Raw genomic sequence first — 26,772 nt, 5'->3', positions numbered from 1 at the left:
ACTCTAATGAAGCTAAAGACTATGTAAAAATATTTAACACATCTGAACAAAGTTTCATTCAAAAAATGTAGAAACAGATATGCTGTGCTACCTGAAAGATAGGATCACATGAATTGGAAAAGTCTATGTTTTGCTATTAGCAGGATCTAACATCCAGCCAAATTAAGCCGGGGACTCGTTTATCCCCTCTTCACAGTTATTTGTGCGAGAATTACTTCTGTTTCACGCCCCAATATTTAGAAACTTCGAGTTATTCAGACAAAACTAATATCGTCAAGTAATCAACATTACATCTGCATACACGGTCAGTGCACTGAGTCATCCCGAAAGGTGGGTTGGGAAACTATTGGTGGAGTCACATCGTGGTTCAGGTGTGGACGCCCGGTCCTTCAACCACCCACCGCACGGGAGGAGGTAGGTGAGGATTCGGTCTCGGACTGTTCAACCTGATTTATATACCCATGGCGTTGTGATCGTCATTGTGGGCACGAGAAAAGTACCGAAAAGGATTAAGTACTCCACAGCTCTCCGGGAGCTTGGCCTCGCACTAAGCGGGTTCTGTGGAAACGAGCGGGAGTTCCCGTTCCCGCGTGTCTGTGTCTGTGTGCACATACGGCGCTGTTTTGGTCATTGAACTCTGCCGTAGGTTCTCCCAGCAGGCAGGCTGACGGTGGGATGCTGTGTCTGCTGAGCGAGACAGCGCCGCAACAGAAGTGCCTGGTTGACTTTCCAGCCAAGCAGCTGGGGTGAAAGGTGGGGCTTGTCCGAGTAAAAAAAATTACTACCTTCGAAGGCTGGGCGCGTTTCATTCTGTGAACCTGTGCCAACAGTGGGGTGGGGTTTGTTTTTGTCATCAGCGTCTAAAATTGTCTGTCGCGGAAGGTAACAGGGTCGTGGCTGGGGACAGATACACAATTTGCCGTTTTTGTTAGGAAATTTATGGCCAATTGGCGCGTCTCGCCGAAATGAAAATTTCAATGACCCCGAATGTATAAACACTGCTGATGTGTTCGCTATATCGCTATGTATCGATAACAATTTGTTGACTGTCTCTGTGCTCTTCCGAGGGTGGGAGGGTGAGTTGCTGGGAGGCGGCAGGACGACGTCATGCTGCGAGAGAACGTGGCACGCGTGGTCCTAGAGTGGGGACATACAAAACACGCGCGCATGTAAACACACAAACACACCCACACACACACACATGTACTCACAGAAAGACAGAAGGCGAAGCCCTCTTAACAGTTCTGGTTGTTACTGCAAGGACGTTGGACAAGGATGAGTTGGGCAAAAAACTAGCGGATGCCAGACAGGCTAGAGGGGGGCATTAGGGCTAGGTACGGGAGAGGAAAGGATTGGTGCGGAAGATTTGCGCGCCCAGATGAGAGCTACCAGATGATAGCTTGTAGATCCTGGAGGGAGACTGTGTGTACACACCACTATGTACAGTGGTCGCACGCATACTCCGACAGTGGGATTATATTGTCAGCCGGCATTCGGAGACGAGAATGAGAGCAGACGGCCAGACACGCTAACCATAACCATGCACTACGAAATCCAAATGGTGTCGTTGACGTCTAGCGCCAGCAGAGTAGGGAGATGAGTTTTGGAATCAGCAGGAGATTCTGCTCTGGTGGTGTGATATGTATGTTTGGAAAATGCTTTGCCGATAACCGTCTCGTTCGGATGTGTGCGAATTTTTGGTTGCAGGTTCAATACAAATCTGTTTTTATTTGTGGTGAGTTCCAGTGGTTCAACGCTGATACTTTTGTATTCTACTAGCGAAGATACAATAACTGTGAGGGATTTTGGAATATTGGAACAAAATTCAACTTTGTCGAATTCAATTAATTTAAATCAAATTGAATGACATCCATGTATACGTTAGTTGTTTCTGAACAATCTCGAAACAATACGAATCAAACTATAATTGCTGCTTTGATGAGCGTTTTGATACCTGTATTGTGATTGTTGATTATTCAAGGTAATATGCTTTGTTGCTTTTTATTGGTTTTTGTTCATTTATTGCAGGGATGGCCAAACGGTAATCCGCGGTCTAGGGTAGTGTCACCTGCAAACGCAATGGATTAAATATCCCTCCACCTTTTGCCGTGAATATTTTATAAGGTGTTTGTGCTAACCTCAATGAAACATATCAGTTGTGAGAGTAGATATTTCTTCATTGAAGTTTCCGTTTAAATATTTTCTTCCAGATTGTTAGTTATTTAATATTAACACATCCAGTTGTTCGACCATAACAAAAAAATTCACTAGGCACAATGTTTTTTCTAGGCATGTCATTTGTTAAGTGAAAACTCATGGAACATCTGGCATAATGTTTCGAAAGTCAATAAAAACTGAATTTTTGGAGAAAACTTCGCCTTTGAAGACTGCAAATGCGAGTTTTAGTGAAGTATTGTTATTTTAATTTTAAAACTATGATAAGTATTGTGAATTAATTGTGCAGATTCCTTTCAAGAAATATAGTCATGAATGGAGCAACAGTGATGAATGAGAAATTAGATATTTCCCAAATTAAATATTGGCTCCTATAATGTAATTGTAATACAGGTCGGACTCGATTATATACAGACTCGATTATAAGTGATTCGATTATATACAATTTTTTTCAAATATGACTTGTTTCGAGTAAAAAATGTAACCTTTGAACGGTCAAGTGGAATTTAAATGGCTATTATATGTACAGCGCGGTAAAAATCGCGATTTTTGAAGATTTTGCTTGAATTTTCAACAGGAATTGTTTATATCGATATTGCAGCGAAATTAAGAAAGATAGAAGTTGGGTATCAAAAAACAAATTGTAGAGTAGTTTGAGAACTTTAGTTCCGTGTTTTAGTTTAGAGTCCGCGCTGTATAATGTAATTCAGTCGGGTGAAAGCTGTCGGCATAATTTTTCGAGCTGTTTGGTTTGCTTGTTGCATTCCTGATGTTTTGCTTTGGGAAACATTTCGGAAACGTTTCAAAATATGTAATTCACCGACATTCGAGGAAGAACTTGATTCGATAAGATTCTATCGATTTACGAAATAAGAAAATTTGTTTGGTGCGATAGTTATTTAGATCGAACCGACCATTCGATTCAATTTACATAATTGGGGTCAATATTTCGGATAGAGGGTAATTGAGGAATATAATAATCATCTTGGGTGAATTTTTATGCTTTGTATGTTCATAAATTACAATTTCCTTGAAAAATCAACGATATTGATTGATGAAACTTTACGCAAAATAAAGTATTACTTATCAATTATTTAGTAATCGATAATTATTTTTATTTTATAGAATAATTTATAATTGATTATTCACTAGTATGACCTATGTTTTTCCTTAAATTAGCCCTCCTATTCTCGAACAAACGGTCTCACAGACCGAGAATTGATAATTTTGTTTTGAGGATATATATAGATATATATATATATATATATATATATATATATATATATATATATATATATATATATATATATATATATATATATATATATATATATATATATATATATATATATATATATATATATATATATATATATATATATATATATATATATCTTGCGTGGCGATATCGCCTCGCAAGGTGAGAAATCCCGCGAGGGTGACTGTGACGGGTTGCGCGTCAAGTTGGAGGGCAATTCCTAATCGGTACACGTCTCGACGGGTAAATGGATGCCTGCGAAGAGGACATAAGCGCAGTGGAATGAAAAGCGAATAGAGAGAAAAAATGTTGAGAAAAAGGGAAGGACAACGCTAGTCAGCGTTGAAAACTCGAAGAGTGCATGAGCACAGCCGCCCCCTGAAGTAGTCGCCTAGATGTGGTCCCAGGGGGAATAAGGCAACGAGTAGAGGGCTTGGTTTTTGTGGGTGCGATCCCCACTCGACGTCTGGGTTAACCCTTCCCAGATAAGGCTGGTAGAGCGTTCCTCACCTCTATAAAAAAAAAAAAAAAAAAAAAAAAAAAAAAAAAATGTTCCTATCTCACGCCTCCACGAAGATCATATGACGACATTTTTAGATCGGGCGTGAACTGGAAACACACACCTGGTCTTGGCTCCGAGAACGGGTGTCGAAAGTGGCTAAGTGAGGGGCGATCTCACAGTTCCGCGACACAGACCCATTGTCGCGCCCCAGGATCCCGAAGTTGCAGCATTCCCGCAGGCTGACAAGTGCAGTAAAGCTCATGAACGAGCACGTTCTTCCGCTGCACTTGGTTGATGCTGAGAACATGGAGGAGCTGCAACTGAAAGTTTACTGCGCTGCTGTGGCGACCGCCAAAAGTTTAGGATACCGTATTAGGCCAAGAGGCGGACTGCTCCAACATCTCCGTGAAAGGCGTGAGCCTCCATGGCGAAGGAGATTGGAGCAACGGATCCTAAACAAGCGCGCCGCAATTGGAAGACTGATGGCGTACAAAAGAGGCAGCAGATCGGTGAAATTATGTCGCCAAGTTGCTGTGATCGTGCGGCCTACTGAACTTCGCCAGCTGGGAGCTCACCAGCTGACGGAAAAACTCGACACACTGGTACAGCAATTGAGCGTCCTTACAAAACGGCTGAAACGTTACTCTGACTCTGCAAAGCGCCAGGAACAAAATCGGATGTTCAGAGATAACGAGAAAGCGTTCTACGACCACATTAGCGACGAGAAGCCCGACTACCGCGAAGGTTTGCCAGATATTAGCGATGTGACGAACTTCTGGGCTGGTATTTGGGAGACCCCAGTAGAACATCGCGACGGGCAAATGTGGTTAAGACGGGAGGAGGAGAGTTGTGGTGAAATTGGAGAGATGCCAGCTATCATCGTCGGAGAGAACGATGTCCGCGAAGCCTCGCGGTACCTGAGGAACTGGGCAGCACCGGGTCCCGATGGTGTTCAGAACTTCTGGCACAAGAAGCTGACCGTCGCACATCCAAAGATAGCTGAGTGCTTCAACAAGGTGCTACGTGACCCACACAACCTTCCTGAATTCGCCACCCGTGGCGTCACCTTCCTCCTCCCGAAAGACAGCAACACATTGAACCCATCAAAGTACAGACCGATAACGTGCCTATCGAGTCTGTACAAAATACTGAGCAGCATAATTACCGCCAAAGTTTCTGCTCACTGCGAACAGCATCACATCATCGCAGAAGAGCAGAAAGGATGCAGGAAAAATACGCATGGCTGCAAAGACCAGGCCATCATCGACGCAGCCATAGTCGGCCAGGCGGTTTATAACCAGCGGAACCTAAGCATGGCCTATATCGATTACAGGAAGGCTTATGACTCCATACCTCACTCGTTTCTCGTCCGGGTATTGGAGCTCTACAAAATTGATCCCTTCGTCGTTAGGTTCCTGCAGCATGCGATGAGGCAGTGGAGTACGTCTCTGCACCTCAGTGATGGGGAAAATGTGTTGCAGTCTAGAACGCTGCAGATAAAGAGGGGGATATTCCAAAGCGACTCTTTCAGCCCGCTTTGGTTTTGTCTGGCATTGAACCCCCTCAGTAGGACGCTCAATAGAAACGGTCATGGCTATAAAATAAGGTATGGCGACGGCGCCCACGAAGAAGTGACCCATACCTTCTACATGGATGATCTCAAGGTCTACGCTGATTCACGTCAGCGTCTAGGTGTAGCTATCCGGGTTGTCGAAGACATAAGCAGGGACATTTGCATGGAGTTCGGCCTCGACAAGTGCCGCTGTGTCCATCTGCTGAAAGGGCAGCTTACCGAATCCGGAGGTTACGAGGTCTATGACGGCGAGTTCATAAGAGACATGGTTCGTGGCGAATCCTATAAATATCTTGGATTCCGACAGCTCACCGGGATTCGCCACTCCGACATCAAGACGGAGCTGCGAGACAAGTTCTTGAGTCGAGTGAACTGTGTCCTGAGGACTTTCCTCAACGCGGGGAACAAGGTACGCGCGATCAACACATTCGCGGTTCCCCTGCTGACCTTCAGTTTTGGTGTAGTCAAATGGAGCAAAACTGACCTAGAGGACCTTGAGAGGAGGATGAGGAAAGCATTTAAAGAGGCCGGAATGCACCATCCTCAATCGGCACTGGAGAGAGTTTCACTGCCACGCAAAGAAGGGGGACTTGGAATAGTCGACATATCTGCACTGTGTGTTGCCCAGGTACGACAACTGCGCGAGTACTTCGCAGAACGCGCCAACCAAAACGCGCTATACCGGGCTGTCTGCGCCGCCGACAGAGGATACAGCGCTCTGCACTTGGCGCAAGCGGAGTACCAACTCAACTGCAATCTGCAGACAGTGGAGGAGAAGATTGCAGCTTGGAAGCAGAAGGCAGTGCATGGTGCCCACCCCCATCAACTGGACCGGCCACACGTCGACAAGGCCGCATCTAATCTGTGGCTAACGCGTGGTGAACTCTCTTCAGTAGTAGAAGCCGACATGATAGCCATCCAGGACAGGATAATGCCGACGAGAAACTGCAGGCGGTACGTCTGGCATCAAGACGTTGATGACATTTGCCGGATGTGTCATCAACCAGGTGAAAACATAGAGCACATTATGGGAGGCTGTCCCGTTTTGGCCAACGCAGCCTACACCGAGCGCCACAACAACGTGGCCCGTATTGTTCATCGACAACTGGCGCTCCAATGTGCTCTACTGGAAGACAACGTACCAAACTACCGGTACCTGCCTGCACCTGTCCTGGAAAATGACCGTTTCAAGCTGTACTGGGATCGCACTGTTCTGACCGACCTCTCGATCCACCACAACCGGCCAGATATAATGGTTTACGACAAGAGCGACCGCAAAGTCACCATCATCGATGTCGCTATTCCACTGAACCAGAATCTGGAGGAGACCCACGGTCGCAAAATCTGCAAGTACCGACCATTGGCCGTGGAGCTCAAGGAACTGTGGGGGCTAAGGGAGGTCCCAAGAATTGTTCCAGTCGTTCTCTCTGGAACTGGAATTGTCCCGAAGACACTTCTGGAAGCGCTAAAGGTGTTGAATATGGAGAAGGAATTGGCCGGCATCCAAAAGTCGGTCATCCTTAGCACCTGCGCGATTGTCCGACAATTTCTCGGTCAGGACTGAAACAGCACGAGCATGCAGATACGTGCATTCCGCAGAGCCTAGTCCCCCTTTGGCATTCAGAAGCCCGGGGGCAGGTGAAAATTCTGGCTAGGTTCGCCTAGTTAAGAAGTGAGATAAGTCTGCCAAAAAAAAAAAAAAATTTTTGGTTCTTAAATGGGGATCAACATAGGGTAGGAGCCTGCCTGTTGGTCTCAAATGTTCCTATCTCACGCCTCCACGAAGATCATATGACGACATTTTTAGATCGGGCGTGAACTGGAAACACACACCTGGTCTTGGCTCCGAGAACGGGTGTCGAAAGTGGCTAAGTGAGGGGGTGCGAGCGAGTCAGAGCGCTATATCTCTCCCGGGGAAGGCCTCCCGGGTCATGGAGGCCTTGCCAACCCGCTGTCTCCCGGGCAAAGGAGATACACCCAATAAAATGGAGCTACGATCACGAAGAATAATTAGAATGCGATCACCCGAGGAGGGTCCCCGAACTGGAGCTGGTCCTGGAACGGGCGTAAGAGCGAGCGGCCAGCGGCTGGAGGGCGATGTGCAAGAGCGGGCCACCAGCCGGGTTCAACCCGAAGAGCTACCGCCACACGGAAACAGCAGCCATCGACATCACCCAAGAAACGCTGCGCCTACGAGGCGTGTTGTGACTGCCAGACGGCAGTCGTCCACACTCGTGGGTACCACTAGGCGCCGGATCATGTGGACACACGAAATGAATGAATTCGTGATCCGCGCCTATTACATCTGCACTGCTTTGGAGACGGACATGAGTGGTCGCCCTCGAATACTAACAATGTTCGAGGAAGCGTATCCAGAGTTCGTTGGGAGGCTTGATCAGAACGCGATGAACGCGAGGCGTAGAGCGATAGTACGCAACAACATGCTCTCCCAAACGCAAATCGACGAGATCAAGCAGCAGGTGCAGAGAGAAATAAGCTCCAGGAACAACAGAGCAAGCGATGTGTCGAGACGAAGTTCAGTACGGCTGAGCAATTCATTCGCGAGTGGGGCACGCGAATCAGCACCAGTGGAGGCCACAGTACAACAACCCCCTGAGCCGGAAGACCCACAGCCAGATCAACAACTACTACGCGATCTGGTCTTCCACTACGACGAGGCGATCTCACAGTTCCGCGACACAGACCCATTGTCGCGCCCCAGGATCCCGAAGTTGCAGCATTCCCGCAGGCTGACAAGTGCAGTAAAGCTCATGAACGAGCACGTTCTTCCGCTGCACTTGGTTGATGCTGAGAACATGGAGGAGCTGCAACTGAAAGTTTACTGCGCTGCTGTGGCGACCGCCAAAAGTTTAGGATACCGTATTAGGCCAAGAGGCGGACTGCTCCAACATCTCCGTGAAAGGCGTGAGCCTCCATGGCGAAGGAGATTGGAGCAACGGATCCTAAACAAGCGCGCCGCAATTGGAAGACTGATGGCGTACAAAAGAGGCAGCAGATCGGTGAAATTATGTCGCCAAGTTGCTGTGATCGTGCGGCCTACTGAACTTCGCCAGCTGGGAGCTCACCAGCTGACGGAAAAACTCGACACACTGGTACAGCAATTGAGCGTCCTTACAAAACGGCTGAAACGTTACTCTGACTCTGCAAAGCGCCAGGAACAAAATCGGATGTTCAGAGATAACGAGAAAGCGTTCTACGACCACATTAGCGACGAGAAGCCCGACTACCGCGAAGGTTTGCCAGATATTAGCGATGTGACGAACTTCTGGGCTGGTATTTGGGAGACCCCAGTAGAACATCGCGACGGGCAAATGTGGTTAAGACGGGAGGAGGAGAGTTGTGGTGAAATTGGAGAGATGCCAGCTATCATCGTCGGAGAGAACGATGTCCGCGAAGCCTCGCGGTACCTGAGGAACTGGGCAGCACCGGGTCCCGATGGTGTTCAGAACTTCTGGCACAAGAAGCTGACCGTCGCACATCCAAAGATAGCTGAGTGCTTCAACAAGGTGCTACGTGACCCACACAACCTTCCTGAATTCGCCACCCGTGGCGTCACCTTCCTCCTCCCGAAAGACAGCAACACATTGAACCCATCAAAGTACAGACCGATAACGTGCCTATCGAGTCTGTACAAAATACTGAGCAGCATAATTACCGCCAAAGTTTCTGCTCACTGCGAACAGCATCACATCATCGCAGAAGAGCAGAAAGGATGCAGGAAAAATACGCATGGCTGCAAAGACCAGGCCATCATCGACGCAGCCATAGTCGGCCAGGCGGTTTATAACCAGCGGAACCTAAGCATGGCCTATATCGATTACAGGAAGGCTTATGACTCCATACCTCACTCGTTTCTCGTCCGGGTATTGGAGCTCTACAAAATTGATCCCTTCGTCGTTAGGTTCCTGCAGCATGCGATGAGGCAGTGGAGTACGTCTCTGCACCTCAGTGATGGGGAAAATGTGTTGCAGTCTAGAACGCTGCAGATAAAGAGGGGGATATTCCAAGGCGACTCTTTCAGCCCGCTTTGGTTTTGTCTGGCATTGAACCCCCTCAGTAGGACGCTCAATAGAAACGGTCATGGCTATAAAATAAGGTATGGCGACGGCGCCCACGAAGAAGTGACCCATACCTTCTACATGGATGATCTCAAGGTCTACGCTGATTCACGTCAGCGTCTAGGTGTAGCTATCCGGGTTGTCGAAGACATAAGCAGGGACATTTGCATGGAGTTCGGCCTCGACAAGTGCCGCTGTGTCCATCTGCTGAAAGGGCAGCTTACCGAATCCGGAGGTTACGAGGTCTATGACGGCGAGTTCATAAGAGACATGGTTCGTGGCGAATCCTATAAATATCTTGGATTCCGACAGCTCACCGGGATTCACCACTCCGACATCAAGACGGAGCTGCGAGACAAGTTCTTGAGTCGAGTGAACTGTGTCCTGAGGACTTTCCTCAACGCGGGGAACAAGGTACGCGCGATCAACACATTCGCGGTTCCCCTGCTGACCTTCAGTTTTGGTGTAGTCAAATGGAGCAAAACTGACCTAGAGGACCTTGAGAGGAGGATGAGGAAAGCATTTAAAGAGGCCGGAATGCACCATCCTCAATCGGCACTGGAGAGAGTTTCACTGCCACGCAAAGAAGGGGGACTTGGAATAGTCGACATATCTGCACTGTGTGTTGCCCAGGTACGACAACTGCGCGAGTACTTCGCAGAACGCGCCAACCAAAACGCGCTATACCGGGCTGTCTGCGCCGCCGACAGAGGATACAGCGCTCTGCACTTGGCGCAAGCGGAGTACCAACTCAACTGCAATCTGCAGACAGTGGAGGAGAAGATTGCAGCTTGGAAGCAGAAGGCAGTGCATGGTGCCCACCCCCATCAACTGGACCGGCCACACGTCGACAAGGCCGCATCTAATCTGTGGCTAACGCGTGGTGAACTCTCTTCAGTAGTAGAAGCCGACATGATAGCCATCCAGGACAGGATAATGCCGACGAGAAACTGCAGGCGGTACGTCTGGCATCAAGACGTTGATGACATTTGCCGGATGTGTCATCAACCAGGTGAAAACATAGAGCACATTATGGGAGGCTGTCCCGTTTTGGCCAACGCAGCCTACACCGAGCGCCACAACAACGTGGCCCGTATTGTTCATCGACAACTGGCGCTCCAATGTGCTCTACTGGAAGACAACGTACCAAACTACCGGTACCTGCCTGCACCTGTCCTGGAAAATGACCGTTTCAAGCTGTACTGGGATCGCACTGTTCTGACCGACCTCTCGATCCACCACAACCGGCCAGATATAATGGTTTACGACAAGAGCGACCGCAAAGTCACCATCATCGATGTCGCTATTCCACTGAACCAGAATCTGGAGGAGACCCACGGTCGCAAAATCTGCAAGTACCGACCATTGGCCGTGGAGCTCAAGGAACTGTGGGGGCTAAGGGAGGTCCCAAGAATTGTTCCAGTCGTTCTCTCTGGAACTGGAATTGTCCCGAAGACACTTCTGGAAGCGCTAAAGGTGTTGAATATGGAGAAGGAATTGGCCGGCATCCAAAAGTCGGTCATCCTTAGCACCTGCGCGATTGTCCGACAATTTCTCGGTCAGGACTGAAACAGCACGAGCATGCAGATACGTGCATTCCGCAGAGCCTAGTCCCCCTTTGGCATTCAGAAGCCCGGGGGCAGGTGAAAATTCTGGCTAGGTTCGCCTAGTTAAGAAGTGAGATAAGTCTGCCAAAAAAAAAAAAAAAAAAAAAATATATATATATATATATATATATATATATATATATATATATATATATATAGATATATATATATATATATATATATATATATATATATATATATGTATATATATATATATATATATATATATATATATATATATATATATATATATATATATATATATATATATATATATATATATATATATATATATATATATATATATATATATATATATATATATATATATATATATATATATATATGTTTTTTTATGTATTGCGATATTTGCGAGAATTTAGTCTGGATGTTAAAAATATATTATAAGTGAACTATAGTGTTATGAAAATAAATGTAACGAAAAAAAGATTTACTCTAAATTGGGATTATGATAAGAGACCCTAGCTGTTTGTAACTATTTTTGGAAAGCTGTGGCAAAATTAGGACATTTTAGGGAATCTGCTTCCGTTTTTAAAAATTATATTATATTTTCCATGCTAATTTCGACGGCACCTGTACTCAATACTGAACCTACTTTTTTTTGTTTTACTACTAGATACGTGCAATTTATGGATCTCCTAGCAGAAATGTTTGTTATGTGCCATAAGTGGTTTCTTATGATTTTGTAGGATAATATCGGAATATCGGAAAAATGAGTACACAAATGTTACACTTTGAATTTTTTATTTATTTATTTATTTTGAATTTATGTATTGTCCAGTAGTATAAAGGAACACATTTTTCAATCACTACTTCCGATGGCAATGGTGTGATGAAACATGGGCAAAACTTATTCATTAAAACATTAATCTAACTTAACTATTCATTTTATAAACTATTCCAGTAGCTTAAACAGTCTTTCCTAAAAATTACTTCTGATGTTGAACGTTTTAACTCGGATGGTAACATATTCCTGTTTACAACACCTCTGACGAACAAAGAGTTAGCCTCGAAACGGAATCAGTCTCTGATGCAAAATAGTTGGCGTACAATTTGTCATAATCTTTCTGATAAACATGCAAGAGCGCTATGCATAGAATCGTTCGAACGGGCAACTCACAAGATTTTGTTGCAAATGGCTCACTTTGGAAGAACGATTTAAACCATAAACGAATCGTACACAACTGTTTAGTGGTGGCCAGGTATAAACATGGTGCGGGCCGCATTAGAATTTTCATCATAGCCGCGGGCCGCAATAATTTGTTCTCACTACTTTTCATAATGAAATGTAAAATACACGTATTTAACTGGTACTTTTTTGACTGACTTTTTATTTTAAATTAGAAACCATTCAGTTCTATACTTGTAAAATTTATAACTCGTGAACAAAATGAGATAAAAACCCAAATCTTTTATTGAAGATATGAACGTATCCAGAATTAACATTCTGGGAAAATTATTTGACCACAGGCCGCTCCTTCAACTTGACCCAAAGATAATAATCCGATAGATTGAGAAATGGCCAATAATTTGCTGAGATGAAGTCTGGTACGTTTGTTGCTAGTCTCTAGCAGTTTTTTGCATCGTTACAAATATATTCGCTTCAATCTGGAGGTCAATAAATAACTCACACATTGATGCACGCACCAATTAATTTATCCAATTCATTTCGACTGATGAACACTTTCGTTTCCGAATAGGATTGCATTGAACTCGTTCATGAATAACATAGATAATATTGTGCAGTGGTACCAACTTCGGACGTCCCTTTTTTAGCTTATCACCCAGCTGTTTCTTTGTACTGTTGTAGGGTGCGGAACTCGAATCGTTTCATGCAATCATGCAGTTTTTACAATATTTTTTGTTTGTTTCAATATAGAAAATTCTTAAAAACAAAAATACTCAAACACCGTTTCGATTTCACTCAAACTACTTGTCTTAAGCCATTTTATCTAAATCAGCTAGAAAATGAGAGATAGCGATGTGAAGCGTGTTCTCCAAATGTCATTTTGTTCCTTGACTTTGAATTCACTTCTTTAATAACTAAAACAATTGCTCACAAATATTTGTGGATTCGAACAAAGAAGTAATAAAATGAGCATGTTCTATTAGTTCTGGAAGTCGCGCTTCTGGAACTAATCTGCTAACTAATCTGCGTAGCTATCCAAGACATCGTGGTTTTCAAATTTGTCACGCAGCTCTCAATCACACTGCGTTTCAATGAGTTTCATGTGCATGTTTTCAGCGGCATGTTCCCCATCGAAACTGAATAAGGTAGAGAACATTGGTGAATTCTTTCATGTGCTTTGAAGTACCAACATTATTCCTAGTTTTCGACACTTGAGAAATTCTCAATGTCAGAAAATGGGTAAAATGAAAATTTCCCATTTGTTGTTTGAGCTTGAGTTTGGTTCCGAGTGAAAAAAAAGAAAAAATAAAAGAAGAAAAGAAGCTTGGAACTCATGATGATTTACTGCGTGCGAGTTGATTGATCATTTTGACGATATCCTTCAAGACATACTCAAATCCTACATTCATAGGAAAAAGGCAAGCCATTTCCTCGGTAACTTTGAAATCAGTAAAATACATAGTCGGCAGCTCATTCTTTCAAACTTTCAAACCATCAATTTACGTTCCTAACTCAGCTAATTTTCTAGCACAGAATGTGGCAACAAACTTGTCAGCAGCAGCAGCAGCTTCATTACAAATCAAATAAATCATTTTCTGATCATAAAGTTTATTTGACACAGTTTTTCCTGGAATACACGTCCTTCGTCAGCCACTTTCTTTTTTTACTAGTGCAGGCTTCTATTTTGCTTCAATTTACACAACACACGCCACAGCGATAAAAAAGCGATTGCCAATAGACACTGAAAGGTGACTGAACTCGACTGCTATCTAATGGCGAGAGCACAACAAAATCGAATGATTTTTCTCCCAAACTTTCTCTATCTCTTATAAACTCACGCGTACATACATCCCGTTCTGTATCATAAGACTCTTGAAAAAGTTTCCAGCTGTTGAACTGGGTTTATACGTTGTTAGTTACTCTGTTGCGAGTAAACGCCAAACGATCCGAAGAATTACGAAAGTACCCATACCACTAAATTTGACATTTGATTTGCATATTTGGGGCTACTCGTAACCGAGCTAATTAAAAGTTTTTTGGCTACTCGCCCGTTTACTCCATACATAAAAATCAAATGTAAAATTTCTTGGTATGGATACTTTCGTAATTCTTCGGATCGTTTGACGTTTACTCGCAACCGAGTAACTGACAACATAAAAAACCCGGTTTTAATGCCGTTACTTGCACGAATTCATGCGTGTGTTAGTAGAACAGAACAAAAAACCTGAAAACGTCCTTTGAGTACAAACGAGAACAATTGTCAGAAGGTTAAATTACATGGAAAAACTGAAAAGAAAACAGGAAATGATCAGCTTGGGTACACACGATTAACAAGAATTACTCACAAAATCATCATTAATTTAATTGTATGGAAGAATTTTCAACTATGTTCTTAATTTCACTCATATGATTTTTTTTCCAAATCAGGCTGCGGGCCGCATACACAACGCTCGATGGCCGCAGGTTGGCCACCACTGGTTTAGTGCAACACGCAGCCTATCCAATGATGCAACACTCGGATTTACATGAAACACATCGCCAAACAAAAAATGCGGAAGAATCAGGCTATTAAACTGTTTCAGGCGCGTTGTGACGGGAGCACATGATGTACTGCTGTACAACGTTCGCAAACTACTATAAATTTTACCGCATTGCTGGCGTATGAGTCCATTCCATTGAAGACCATTCTGGAATACGAAGCCGAGGTTGCTTGATTTTTCGGTCCACTGAATCACTTGTCCATCCATGATGATATTCGGCCACAAACTAAGCTGTGATATGCTTCGTGACTTTGTCCTGATCAAAACTTTTATACTTTTATTTTGCACAATGCGCATTATAATCCAGGTAATATTGACTGGGATTAATCATATCAGGCTTTAAAAAACCATCACTGGACAAATGTTCGTAGAGGGAGATGAGAGAACAAATTCTCTGTTCAAATAACACATGTACTGTAAGCAGTACACGGAATGGAAAGTTTCGAGTTTCCTCCAGATATATGGCGTTAAATATCGTATACAATATGTGTCAATAAATATCCATGAATTAAATCACATTTAACACATTGCGGACCGATCACAAGTTTTCTCGTGTTTCGCGTTCCGTCTGTTACGGATGGATCACGAAATAACCCGTGTTTTCTACACTCGAAGGTTAAATCATTGATTTTTAAAGAGTCTAATAAGGCCTACCGATGGCTCGGCTTCGTCTCATCCACATCGAAGGAAACGATCTCATTCGTGGATTCCGAACAAATGAAGCGTTCATGTTTGCTCCAAAACGAGCGGTCCTTAATGTGTTAAGTAACCAGGGGTGCCAACTATTAATTATTAATTATTGCGAATTTAATTAGGTTTACTATCTGTTTACTACTATAATTTCTTTTGTTCTGATTGCCAGATAACAAGCATGCGAGTGTTTTCCGGAAAGACGTTTTTGTTTGATGTTGAAATGTGAAAATGGAAGAAAAAACAGTTACTAATTTTAATGCGAAACTTAGGGTGCAATCTGAGATTCAATATGATATGCCGATCCGAATCGGTTAATTAGTTCAAAAGTTATAAGCTTTTGAAAAGTCATTTTTGAAAAAAAAAAAAAGAAAAGGGTGATTGTCCAGACCACTCTAAAATGGAGATGGGGCACCTTAATGAAAAAATTTAAAAATGTGGGCCTAATATTTTGCGACAAGGAACAAAACTATCACGAATTCGAAGAACCACTATATCGGTTTGGTATGGAATATATAATCAGCCCAATCAAATAATTCTTCTCGAAAGGAGTATTTCGTCGGACCCGCGCCGTGTCGTGTCGGAAATATGAAACAGGGACTACAAAATGGAGGAGATAATGGGCCTGATCACGGACGTCACTTCACGGTGAAAACGAAATGAAACGTATGCAACGTTATATTCAATTCATTTCGTTAGCACCTTGAAGTGGTGTTCGCGATCAGGCCCAATAACTGAGGGTTTCCGTAGTCTAAATAGGGACGCATTCGCTCACAAAGCGAACGATCGTGTGTTTAATCGCAGGACCCCCCCCCATCAATGCCCATTGATGGGTTGGCCTTTTTTAAGGCTACACAAATTCATGCGGGTAAAATAAAGCGCTCGCCTCGAATGTACCCAATGTATCTGGCAACCAGTCGTCGTCGGCGGTGGCGTCTCTCTGAAATTGCAAGCAAGCTGCGATGTATCTCGAGACTGGTTGATTGCGATTGTGACAAATGCAAATGCAAATGTCGTAACGTGGTCCTATATCAACTCAACGGTTCGACATACTTTTCTTTTTTTTCAATCGTTGACTGGTGGCTAAAATCAGTGACGGGAATAGCGGACCTTTTGACTGAAGGAGGATAATGTGGCTTGTTTGGAGTATTGAAAACACTTTGGAATCCTTCTTAACACAGTATGGCTTCACATTCAAAGGATTTAATTGGAATGAAAATATAGTATTGGTATGCGTCTATGCTGTACTTCGGGTTTTGCTGATGTTTGTAATTATTTTATGTACCACACAATGTATTAAGAATGGTAGGGAGTAATTTATATGTGAATGAGGATATGAATGGAAAGAGAAACTATTTTTTTTCCGACACTTTCTCCTCTATCGCACTGTCGGTCGCGATAATCAGTTATTATACGCAACATCAATAATAAATGATCCTGAATTATTTCTATCACTCCAACTCTGAAAAACCGTTCAAAAATACCAGTTTATGTTAAAACGGCTCTTTCAGGGTCACTATTTGAAGTAATTAAAGAGCTCAATTTAATGATTTTTGCACAGTTAAGAAAAACAATTGAAATTCTCCTGATTTGGCACCCCGTAACTTTTCTTTTTACCCAAAAATTAAGGCAATATTAATAGAACATTTTTGACGACATCAGGATCGTTCAAACGGCTTCAACGGCACGCAATTGAACTTGTTCACGCCCTACAGTGCGAACGAAGGTCAAATGTACCATGAAATCCAAATCCATTCCTTTCCTATCATAAATGCAATGTGTGATTCTTAACACGACAAGAAGCACCAGTATGTTTCGATTTACAGCGTAAGCCGAACGCATACGAACAATTATGTGCATACAGATGATCCCTACCAATTTCATAAAATGCCTTTTCCAAGACCAAAGTTTCTGAAATTGGTGATTCCTGAGATATCATCCTATGACCGCCATCAAACCAATGTAAGAAGTATATTGAAGTTGAAAAAACAGATGAAAAACAAAATCTACAAATGCAAAAAGTATATCTGAGAGTATATCTTTATTACCATTCCCGAAACATAATTGACACACTGTGTATGATCACATTAAGAAACATATATCAGAATTTTTTTTTTAATTTTTCAACATTTCGTTCGATCGTGTTTAATGGCAGCCCTTTTTGTTGTACATACCGACACCAAAACCACTTCTTTAAGTGTTTGGTCCATGGTCATTTATCGTTTGCACGAGTGCTGTTCCTACTTGTCGCTACCTCCAAATTCCATTTCCGCTTGAAACCATCAGTTCATCCTTTTCTTTAGTATGTGCTTCACAATTGACTTGTATTCCTCGATTGGCCTTAGTTCCGGAGTATTGGCCGGTACCACTTTTTGTAACAATGTTTGGTAGGGGCAGCTTGCCACGTCCGACCAGAATAGAAAATCTACCTCATGCTGCTCCAGAAAAAAATAGTAATATCTTTCGTAGGTACTCCTTATGGTAAATATGCTGGTTAATGTTTCCAGAAGTAATTAAAATTTCGCTTTTCAGTTCACAACTACATATTCTGCCGTTCTACTAATACAGGGTTTTCCAACTTTGATTTTCGAAAGTAAATTGAAATAAAACACACTTAGAATTCGAATTTCGATGAAACTTTTATTTCAAATTAAAGTTTGGTTTATGTCATAATGTGTGAAATACAACATCATTCAAATGTCCACCTAGGGCTTCTTCGCACACCTTGATCCGGAACAGGTAATTTTCGATGACTTTTCGGCACATATGGGGCGGTATCTCGGTCATAACTTCACGAATGTTGTCTTTCAAATGTTCAAGAGTTTGCGGAGAGTTGGCATAGACACGGTCTTTCGCATAACCCCACAAAAAAAGTCTAGCGGGTTTAAATCGCATGATCTGGACGGCCAATTGGCATCACCAAAACGTGAAATTATGCGTCCCTCAAATTTCGTTCGCAATATGGCCATGTTCGGTCGTGTTGTGTGGCACGTGGCGCCGTCCTGCTGAAACCACATGCCATCCGTATCCATATCTTCAATTTGTGGCAAAAAAAATCGGTTAACATGCGACCATAGCGCTCACCATTCACAGTTACCGTCTCGCCGTCCTCATTTTCAAAGAAATACGGCCCGATGACTCCACCAGACCATAATGCGCACCAAACAGTGACTTTTGGCGGATGCAATGGCCTCTCAACAATCACGTGTGGATTTTATGAGCCCCATATACGGAAATTTTGGGTGTTCACATAGCCACCGAGCTCGAAACGTGCCTCATTGCTGAAGAAAATTTGATGCGAAAATTCAGCATTTTGCTGCTGTTGTTCGTTCACCCAATCGATGTATGCCCGACGCATTCCATGGTCACCACGCTCTAATTTTTGTACCAGTTGGACTTTATATGGATGTAGGTGCAAGTCCAAATGCAAAATTCGCCACAATGATGTGTTTGACAAGCCCAATTGCTGAGCACGCCGTGGAATCGGAACATTCGGGTTATCCTCCACACTGGCAGCAACAGCAGCAATATTTTCGGCCGAACGCACATTACGATGATGCACAGGTTTCACAATATCCGCTACGGATCCAGTTTGTTCGAATTTACGCACTACATTAGCGATTGTGTGCTCTGTAGGCCGTCCATGACGACCAAAATCCGTCCGTAATGCTCGAAAAACATTTGCCGGTTTTTCATCATTTTTATAGTATAATTTAACAAAATTAACACGTTGTGCGGTGCTAAAACGATCCATATTGTAAAATGGCAGACATTCAACTAACGATATGACGCTTTGGTTGACAGCTATGTCAAACGGTTGTCAGCGCAGGGCTGTATACTTTCGGAAACCCGAAATGGAAAACCCTGTAGTTGTCCCATGTTACTTCCTGACAATTTTCACTTTTCTTCCTAAAACGAGGTTTTTATGCCAAATCTTCCAGAACACAAAAAAGTGTTTGTTTGTTCTCAGCTTTAAATAAACAAAATCAAGCTCAATTGTCTCATGTTAATATTCTAGGCACAACTGCCTCATCATGTATTTTTTGTAGATCCATGATGAATGAATCGATTCAAGTACAAGACTTTTATGTCAAGCTTTCAGCAGGGCTGATGCACTCATTTTAGGTTTGGAAGAACGAACTTATTCTCAAACAAATAAAAGAAAGTTTAATAGAACATGTGTACACCTTGTTGATGAATGCCTAACAATAATGTGATTTATATTCTGCAAAGGTGTTTCAGATCACTCCCTTCTTCATAAAACGATGTCATAATCTTTCGGAAAAACACTAAAGAAAAACTTATTGTTTGTTTCCAGTATTTCAGAAAACTATATCAAGTACAATTGTCCTATGTTGATATTCTAGGCATAACTGTTCCACCATGAATTTATAAACCCGTAATCAAGCATGATTGATTGAAGTGAGGGGAACTGTTCACATTTCATTAGACAATAGTTTTCTGCCTTTAACAACCCGATCTATTGCTGAACTGAAATTCTTGAAGCTTCTACTGGACAAATATGGTTCAATATTTTGGTTGCAATTTTCTCAGTTGCTGATTTTAGAACATGGGACAACTATGCGTAGAACGGCAGTATTGCTCGTCGAACAAGCATTTTTTTGGGAAATTTCGACTTCTTGTTGATTTCATATTATTCTTGGGCACTCTTCCAGTCAGGGTAAATATGAAATTTCTGCCCAGAATTTTCCTTCCACTACTTCCGCACCTGTTTTTGGATTCACTGGCTTTGACGGTATACCAATATAGGGTTGATAAGGTATCTTCGAACCGTTTTAAAACTATACAAACTCATCGAACTTGGATCTGTACATGATCGTCGAAATATTGCTCACAGTTTTCCACAAATATCGTCTTCTCGCACAGACTATCGGAATTATAAATTCACTCACAAATCGTCACTTAATAATGAATCTGCTGGAAGCTACACCTTATTAACGCTGGCTCAATACAGTAACGTCTCGATTATATCACTGGGCGTTTTACCGCTCTCGATTTTATCACTGAAAATGTATAGCTTTTATAACGTTTTCCGAAAAATGAAAAATTATATGAAAAGTTCAATCTGCCGCTAAATTATTGAGCCAAAATTGAAATTTTAGCAGAAAAAAATATTTCTGAGCATTCATGCCGCCCATTCGTGATTAGTACATGAAACATGAAAAAAAAATTACTGTTGGATTTGTAGCGTATAGCAAATATGTCATTAAAAAGCTTGAAGCAGATTATTTTCATAAGCTCATAATCAAAAACTATGAATAATTCTGAGCAACGTTCCTCTTCGATTGTGTGAAATGAGATGCACGACCTATGCCGTTTCTCAGTTTGAGTCGTAGAAGAGACAGTCGTAAAGTATATTATGTAATCAATTGTCGATTTCTTTTCGAGATAGTCGGTAATACTTCTTTGTAATAGATGTAATGAAAAAAAAATCACAAATCGCTCAACAATTCGGTAATACCGGGTATATACCGTACTATAATCACAAGAATTATAAAGGAGAAGGACTAATTTGTGAAACTGTATGTTTTGAAATCATAAAGCCCTATAAGAAAAATTCAATATGCTGCTGAAAGTAAGCTTTAATTTTCAAATTAATTGATGGTAGATATTCTATATTTACTTTAAGGGAGTATTTTAGTCTAGAAAGTTGAAAAAATCAAAAAATGTTTCGTTCATATTTCGTTAGTTTAGGTATTTAAGAATATACTCTAGAAAGGACTTATCGAAAATCCTATTATTTACCGAGTTAGAGCCATTTTAGTGATGTGGTATCTAACCTGTTACGGCTATAACAATGAACTTCAAACGCGTTTTTCTCGGAACGAGTTTTTCCAAATTGGCGTACACGATATCTCAAGTTCTACTGAACCGATTAATGTCGAAATTATATGGATACAATCTGCAGGCATCTCTCTATCGCATGAACCTCTATTTTACTATTTTTGAAAAATCGGGAAACGTAAGAAAAAACGTTTTATACCGAATTTTGTGTTTAAAACGGTCGCCATTTTGTCATAAAACATGTTTTTGACTTGTCCGAGGTTCATGCGATAGCGACATCTCTACTGATACAGAGTCTGTTCGATTTTTTTGTTTCAGATAACCAGAAGAGCTGAAATCGTGTACACCATGGCACAACTTTTTTTTTAACTCTCTCACTTTTAAAAGTTATTACCAGATAAATGTTAATGTTAACTCATTTGGAGGAAGAAAGGCGGATAATTTTCATGTTACAATGTTTATGGTACTCATAAACATCCATTAATTATTGGAAAATCAAAGAACCTCGATCTTTGCTTGTGAGGATGAAATTTCCTCTGGCGATAGACTGATTAAAGATTGTCCAACGCCAGCAAAATGATGAATCAGGGACTAATTCAAATCATAAAAGTAATATATCGAGATAAATTAGTAATCTAGCTAGAAAGATCCAGCTATTCGAATATTGGCAGCACGTCAACTACAATCACAAAATCTTGGAAACAATTTGATGTGGTCCAAACAAATATTTGGTTAATGAGGACAGAATCTCTGTATCCACCTTATTTATGATTTCTGATCCTGGTAATCAAATAGTGATGCCGGACCTCAAAGAAGAAAGGATATTTCACACACAACTTTCCCACAGCCAAATTATCGGTATAGTGAATGATCCATCAGAAAAGGGAGAAGAAACCAATGTTGGGAAAGATGAAGATGAAGAAAAAAAGGAGAATAGTTACAGTAATCAACCGGAAACAGCAACTCTGAAATATTCGATCTGATAACGCAAACAGAATGTAATTCATACAAAACTTCAGTTCAAAATTTGAGTGATACGATTGAATGGCAAGAACAAAATAACTTAGATTTAGCTACAATGTCTTTCACACAATGTCTTCGAGAAAACCAGAGAAACTGCTATGAGAAATCACTATAATTTCGTTATATCATGCTATACTGTGTTGTGTGACGAGTCCATGTGATAAATATTGTGAATAATAATGTTTAATCACACACATATTTGACGAAAATAGAGATTTTTCGTTTAATGAATTTATCTGTTCCGAACATATCACGTTTCCATTTTATCACGCGAAATTTTTTTTTTGATTAAGTTTCAAATTAATGTGTCGTAGTTGCATTCGAAACATACTCAGTGTAACAAATGGAAACGGCGAAGTGTAAGTTTGTACAGTAGGCCTGCATGAGTATTAAGTTTCTGGTGGTGTAGTGGTGAGCGTGACTGCTATGTCCTCCTATCAGGTAGGCATTTATTACCATTTTTTCGAAGGCGGTCCGGAACAATCCATTATAGTGGAAACAAGCTGATGTAAATTTCAATTGAATAGCTGCGAGCGTCCTTTCGCATGCGAAAGAAAACTATTTGGCGATGACAATGAATATAGCTCATTCGAACACTTCCAATCGTCAATGAAAGCTCCTGCTTTCGAAATTGGATGAAAGCGAAAAATGAACAGGAATTAACAAAATAGAAGAATCGCCGTGTCAGTGTGCCTAGAGAATATATCGATTCCACTTCATCCCAAAAGACTAAAATGAAACAATCGATGAATAAAAGCGTTCTCATTCTTAGTTTCGGAAATGGCAAGCCAGGATTCTGATTGTATTCGCGTACAATCTACAGCCAATAATTCTTCAATTTTCAAGTGTTTGATAACATGAAAAGTGATCTGATTGGAGATTGATTTCATAATACTGAGGCGCAATTAATACCATGTAAATATTCTAGTCATTGAGGCTAGGATTTAGTAAAAGTTCTTTATTCCAGAATTATCCCCGCAGATGTTCCCAAATGTTCCTCGTTTTGTTGCAACCACAAAACAACAATCCCCAGAAGCGTGCCTCCGGTGAGTTCCGCACACTAAAACCTGCAAAATGCAAGATGAGAGGATGAGCACCCAGCGCGATAAATTTGCCAGCTCTCGCTATATGCTTCCAGTCTCTATTTACATCGCCATTCTGTGATGCTGTGAGGCTCCTCGTTCATGCTGCTAGTGTTGGTGCGCTAGATTCTCTTCCTCGTCCTTGTGCCGGTTCTTTGTTTGTATTTGGCACTGGTGGATGGGGCGAGTCAGACTGCTGATTTTACTCCCACCATTCACGGTCTGCTCCGTTGCTGGGTGGCTGTTGGGTAGGTTCGGCGATGGCATCGTACGCTAGACGTAGTACCTTCAACTCCACGTGCCATCGCCACCCGCGTTACGATATCGGCTCCCCGGTTGTTCTCCGTATCGGAAGAGTTATCTATCTTTTCATCCTCATTGACAATGATTCCCGGGCGAAGCTGCTGGTCGAGTTGGTTGCTCTCTGCACTGCCATAACTACGGTCGAATAGGTGGATGTGCTATGGCGGCCAGAGGCTCAGCGAGTTTGAAGTGTCCGTGATGCTGATGACGATGACTACGACTGTGACGACGATGGCGACGACGACGACGATGGCGGCGATGGCTGTTTGAAATTCGGTCATTGCCCTTTTAATGTGTCGGGCGTCTGATGCCACGCCGAGCATCGGTTTGTATGGCTGGAGGACGTCGACGCTTGCCGCCCTGATGTTCGATGCTGCTGATGCCTCTGCTCGGTTTTCCAGACGGCGGTAGTTTGGGGCACGGAGACATTCTGGGGATGAGGAAGCGTTCGTTTTTCGGTTATTCCCCGGGAACATTTCTCCGCGTTTCTATGGTCTCAGATTCCCAGTTCCGGGAATGCGTACGCATGTGTCTATGAACCAGGAAATCTAGACACGATTATATATTGCTATAAATATATATTTAATAAACGGTTGATGGCGTTTGGCGTTGTTGGCTACATGGGTATATTGCCAGGACCAGCCGGTTTTCCTGGATGCTGCCTCGCAGGTGCGGCTTGGCGGACACGCGGTGAATGCGGAAAAAACAGGAACCGAATAATAAAATTTGATGCCGCTTTTTTCCTTCTTCCTTGCGTTCGTCCCTATTCGATTTGGACCCTTCTGGCTGACTGACTGTTGCTGATGGCGGACTAGTCTTTCTTTATTGTGAACACTGAACAGTTCTACGCTCTCTCGGTGAGCCTCATCCTATAACTGTCTGCCACCGTTCGGCCGATCTTACTAGACGGGAAAATCCGCCATTCTGTGGTGTGGGCTATCCTGTCTGCAATCGAAAACTTGAACTCGGAAGGCGGCACTTGAAAATTTCAGGTTGTAAAGAAATATGTTTGTATCTTTTCCCCTCCGATACGACTGTCGAGTATCTTATTTAGTAATTGCTACTTTATGGTAATTGATTGCCATGTCTATAATAGATTCAAATTGTTAGAGAGCTAAACCTGTGATGATATCGGGGAGTCTCCCGTCTTCGACTCGGTGCATTCGCGATTCCAGTTGTTTAATAGATATAGGTACATTTCCATGAATTAAGTTTCAATCACCCAAAGGTATTTTGATATCACAAATAACCCTTGGAGAATCGAAATTATGTTATGATTCTCATTCAATCATCTGGATTGTGAAAAAGTTTGTTTCTGCATAATCGGCTCAGTGCATTGATGGGGTCTCTTTTATCGCTCATTCTGGCATTGACTCATTCTTGGAATCCGTTCCGCAGGTTTTCCCCTCAACCGCCTTCCGGTCCTCCTGTAACAATCCTCAGCGATAAATCACAACATTTCTGGCGCAAAAATTGCGCCTTCAAGATTTCATTTTTGCTGTTATCTCCTGACAATGTTCGGTTTTAATTTAAGCGCAGATTTATGATTTTCAATTTGTCTCGAGTGCATGACTTTTGGTCAGCTACCTACACAAAATAATTCACCGATTTACTTGCAGTCATCCTCTGTCATCCCTTTCGCGGGTGACAGTTTTTATTCGCTGCTGCCATTCTGGTTTTCATTCCGCTAATGGATCATTTCACGGCTGTACGCCACCGCGAACCTGAACACGGGCGGCATGACATCCAGAGCATAAATTGTCTGCAGCCCGAAAAAGGCACCTTTGAACGCCAAATTGGGCCCAGCAGCATTGGCTCGAACGGGGAGAATAATAAGGATACGAATCGAATAATAAAAGTGAATAAATTTCGTTTCATAATTAATCTGACAACTTTTGTCCCGTCGCTGCTAGGGGTGGATGGGTTGCTGTCGCACGAGCAATGGGTTCATGTTCCAGCTTACTGGCTTTTTGGGTTGAATGCTTCGGGCAACCTGGCAACCGTACGTGCTGATTGTATTTAGGATTCCTTTATTGTACAGCAAACTCGCGTTCTTAAACGGCGAAAACAATCTTCATCTTTGGCCCGATGCTTTGTGTACGAGAAGGCGTGTAGAATGTTCGACCCTGGCTTGCTCACGACGCTGGTGACAGGATGGATGGTGAATGTCGACGTTGCAAACACTGCTTTAAACGTTGAAATTGGAAATACAGAGGAACCCCGATTATTCGCGGAATAGACTGGCTAGACCACCGCGCATAGCGAAAATCGCGGATAATTTGGAGAATGTTTGAAATCTACTGTTTTTTTTTTAAATAAGTTTCAACAAACTAATCAATCTCTTGCAACTAAACATTTTATATTAATAAAAACTTTTCCAAACAATAAGAATTAAATCATACCCCATTGATTACAGAGAGACCTACAGTGATAGTCATTCGTTTAGCCGCACTTGAAAATAAACTTGAAACACAACAACTAATACATAACAACTAGGAATGTTCTTTTTATCGGGATACTTATTTTCTGTAGTGATAGTATATTTAAGTCACTTTTATTGAAAGGACGTGCGCAGGGCATGAAAATCGAGTTTTCGCATAATCATCAAGCCTGTATCTGTGTTTTTTTGAAAAAATACTTGGGAATGTTCAATTTACAAGATAAATATTAAATGTGCAACGTAAGAAGTTGGTCAGATTAGTGATTTACGTAGAATTCAAAGTAATGGTGAAAGGTATTCTATTGACGGAAGAGGGGCGAAAAATAATAAATCGCTCGATCGTAACAAAAATTGGTCGATCTGAGAAAGTGGGACGAAATTTCTTTAAATAGTGCCAAAAATATGGGATATAACGACCAACAAATGGGAACACCAAAGTTACTTTGCGTCTTAAAGGTCGAATAAGACACGAAGCAACCAGGAAACGATGTCCTGCTCATACATCAAGGCAGAATCGGTTGTTCCAGTAACGAAGAGGCTTGAAT

At 42.2% G+C, this 26,772-nt stretch overlaps 1 protein-coding gene across 1 annotated transcript in view; it reads left to right on the top strand.

Moving 5' to 3' along the window:
* LOC129777755 (histone acetyltransferase KAT7) overlaps window positions 1-26,772 on the top strand; it is a 224,144-nt gene that overhangs the window by 33,778 nt on the left and 163,594 nt on the right. The gene's annotated exons all lie outside the window — the stretch shown is intronic.

This window comes from Toxorhynchites rutilus, chromosome 3, assembly GCF_029784135.1.
Source record: "Toxorhynchites rutilus septentrionalis strain SRP chromosome 3, ASM2978413v1, whole genome shotgun sequence".
Lineage (NCBI taxonomy): Eukaryota > Metazoa > Arthropoda > Insecta > Diptera > Culicidae > Toxorhynchites > Toxorhynchites rutilus.
Note: the sequence above shows the minus strand (reverse complement) of the source record. Positions and strands in the feature narration are given on the sequence as shown.